The following is a 3,816-nucleotide window of genomic DNA, read 5'->3' as shown; positions in this document are numbered from 1 at the left end:
CGATCAAGACGAACGGCGAGAGAGAGAAAAACCGGAGCAATGACTCGGGAAAAAGACTCTCTAGGGCAGCCGGTCAACACGACCGGCGGACGAACCCTAGGTACGGGCGGCGCGGCCCCGGCGGCGGTGGTGAAGCCGATCTCCCGGGGACGGCGTGCGGAGCGGAAGCGACAGACGGCTAGGGTTTAGAACCTGAAAACTGATACCATGTTAGAAGGGATATAAATGATTGATGGAATCGTTGCTAGATTGATTGAGCCTCATGGGCATATATATATATACACGAGTGCAATGATCAATTTGAAGTACTTCCCCCGTCCCAAAATTCTTGTCTTAGATTTGTCTACATGTGGATGTATTTATTCACATTTTAGTGTTGGATACATCTATGCATAGATAAATCTAAGACAAAGATTTTAAGACGAAAGGAGTATAAGACAAGGCAGAACAAATCCTAATCTATCTCGTCTTTTTTAATAATCAATATACTCAACAATATGGAGTGCAATCCTTCTAATTAATGCGGTGCAACTTGTGATCACCAAACCTGCGCACATCTATTATTTTTAACAAGAAAACGACAAGAGTTTCCATGTGTGCACACACGTTTTGTACTAGCTTCTATAAATAGAGATCCCGGCTTGCATCTCACTACATCTCCATACATGCAGCACACATCTCTTCCTATAATGGCATTCTCGTTCCTGCCAGAACTAGTCATCTCCATAGTTGTGGTACATGTAGTTATTGTATGTTTCTACTACATAAAGTCTAGTAAGAACCCATTGTTGCCCGTGAGCTGGCCAGTAGTAGGCATCCTCCCTTCCCTGGTCGTCAACCTACACAGATTGCATCACTACATCTCCTTTGACCTCCTAACACCATCTGGTCACAGCCTAAAGGTTGCCATAGCCAGCATACGGATGTTCATAACCTGCGACCCAACAAATATCCAATACATCTTTAGCTCGAACCACACAAACTATCCCAAGGGCGAGGATTATGCCGAAATCTTTGACATGACGAGGGGCTCTCTCTTCAGCGCCGATGGCGAGTCATCCCGACGGGAGCGTGCCAACTTTCAGAGTGTGTTGAGCAACCCGTTGTTGGTTGGGTTGATGACTAAGTGTTGTCACGACAAGGTGGAGAAGAGTCTCCTACCCTTCATGGCCCACATGGTGAGAACCAATACTCATGTTGACATGAATGATATGTTGATGAGGCTTGTGTTCGACATGTATGCCACAACCATCTTCAGCGTGGACCCCACTTGCCTGTCCCTCGACATGCCGCCGGTACACGTCGCGAACGCGATGGACACGGTCATGGAGGTGGGCTTTGTCCGTCACATTGTGCCGGCATTTTTTTGGAAGGTGATGAGGAGCCTGAACATCGGTCCGGAGAGGAAGCTCGCCGCCGCGCAAGCGGTTCTTCGCTGCTTCATCACGGACATGATCACGGAGAGGAGGAAGAAGGGCCATATTATTGGTCAAGAAGTACCCATTGATGTTTTGTCTAACTATGTCAATGACCAGAACTACAATGATGATTTACTACAGGCGACCCTCATTACCTATATGATTGCTGGGAGGGACACGATTGGCACTACCTTGCCATGGATTGTCTACAACCTCGCCAAGAACCCGCACATCGTGTCAAGCATTCGCAACGAACTAGCACCCATCATGTCCTGCAAAGTAGCCATTGCTGGCGCTGGCACGATGATGATATTTGAGCCAGAAGAGGTCAGACCCCTAGTCTACCTGCAAGCCACCTTGTTGGAGACACTCAGGTTGTACCCGCCGATCCCTATCGAGCGCAGGTCGGTGGTATCCACTGATGTGATGCCGAGTGGCCATGTTGTTTGTGCTGAGGACATCATCCTCGTCTCTATCTACTCTGTCGGTAGAATGGAGTCTGTTTGGGGGTCCGACTGTCGGGAGTATAGGCCTGAGAGGTGGCTCTCTGAGGATGGACGTCAACAGTGATACATACCCTCGAACAAGTTTCCAGCATTTAACTCAGGGGCAAGGTTGTGCCTTGGCAAGGACATTGCAATCATGCAGATGAAGATCATCATCGCTGCTATCGTGTGGAACTTTGATGTGAAAATGGTTGATGGACAAGCCATCGAGACGAAGTTGTCATGTCTTCTACAAATGAAGAATGGGCTTAAGGTGAACCTGAGTAAAGTACAAATGTAAGGGTATATGTATATATGTGTCGCTATATATGAATAAAGGAAAATCATCATCCCTTAATATGTGTTGGGCAAATCCTACTTAACATGAATTATAATATTCACACATATTTACTCCTGGAATGCAAACATAAATATCAAGATGTAGTGTTTTTAACGATTTATTTATTTACCCCTCATTGATAAATATCCCTGTGGTGCAGTCACATGCACATGAAAAACACGTTACGAGGAAATGTCATGTGACTTATGCCAAAAAGGTTAGGGTGCTTGTATTCTACGCTACTCTCGTCCCACCGAGGGGATGTTTTATAAAATATCATGGTCCCTTATGTAATTAAAAAAAATTGTAGTTCATTCTACCAAGTTTGGTGGTTCGCTCTGTAAGAAGAAATTAGGAAAACCCGTGAAGTTCACCACTCACGTCCCTCATAGTCCAAACTCGTGTTACACGCAACTTCGAAAAATGTACATAAGAAGAACCGCCAAAATGCAGGGTAGTCGAGAAGTTCACTCTGATATTGGAGAGGCTGACAAAATGTTACAAAAAAGGTCAATTTTCTCCAAGCAAGTCACTTTTTCCTGCTGAAATTCACTTCCATATGGGAGGGGAGTGAGAGTCATCTGAACGCACCCCAGCCACGTGAAAATAAGTTCTGTTCCACTCGATGGGTGTCACATGGTTTTTAAAACTGCTCTTTTTTTGCGAAAATGATTCAGATCTATTACCAAAGTTCATCAGAAGTACAAAGGACCTCAAACATAATAAAATTTACATCGAGATTCCGAGACCACCGAACAACCACTACCCCCGTCAGAACGAGATGCCGCTGCGCCGCTGTCGCCGCTCCCCTACCGGAGCTGGCTTGACCTTCTCAATGACAGCCGAGAACTCTTCGTGCACGTGCCCCTAAGGACCAACACCCTGAAGCCGCAGTCATTGTCGATGAACCCCTGAATAGATCTGAAACAACTGACACCAAATCTTGCCACATGACGAGAAACCCTAACCTCACCGTCCAAAGGAGACGACAGGAATCTACGCAGGAGCTCCGTCGAATACGTCTAGATGAACGAACTCGAAGAGGATCGGAGCCCCGAAGACAAACTCAAAGAAGAAGCGCCACCATCCGTCCGAGTGCCGCACCTGCGAGGACTAAACATCCTAACCTAAACTACTAACAGGAGCAGAGGCATCGGGATTCCCCTCCCTACCACCGGTCACCGAAGCGGCGGGCAGAGGGGAGGCGAATCCACGGGCTCGCCGGTGAAGCTTGGAGGGCCCTAGCCGTCAAGGATGGGGGGGGGGGGAGTGAGAAACCCTAGATGGGTTCTCAACAGTCTGCTCTTAAACCGTAACAAATCTGGAAAAGTGTTCGACACAGAAAAAATGCAAATAATCGATATATTTCCAACTGTGTACTATTTGTGGTATTCCGACAAACAGTTCGAAATTATCATGCCAACCAGGGTACTGACCCACCGGGAGGGTTCTCTGCAGTTCAAAATTATCTATTATTCAACCGGTCATAGAATAGACGAAAGGTGCTCCTAGTTAGTACACCACCCACTCTAGGTGTGAGCCACTTCGGCACTTCCCTTGACGCACAACCAAT

At 46.9% G+C, this 3,816-nt stretch overlaps 1 pseudogene; it reads left to right on the top strand.

Moving 5' to 3' along the window:
* The first annotated feature begins 689 nt into the window (after positions 1-689).
* On the top strand, positions 690-2,211 carry LOC119305991 (annotated as a pseudogene).
* The last annotated feature ends 1,605 nt before the right edge of the window (positions 2,212-3,816 follow it).

Source organism: Triticum dicoccoides, chromosome 5B (genome assembly GCF_002162155.2).
Source record: "Triticum dicoccoides isolate Atlit2015 ecotype Zavitan chromosome 5B, WEW_v2.0, whole genome shotgun sequence".
In the NCBI taxonomy this organism is placed as follows: Eukaryota; Viridiplantae; Streptophyta; class Magnoliopsida; order Poales; family Poaceae; genus Triticum; species Triticum dicoccoides.
The sequence above is the reverse complement of the archived record's forward strand: the minus strand, read 5'-3'. Positions and strand labels throughout refer to the sequence as shown.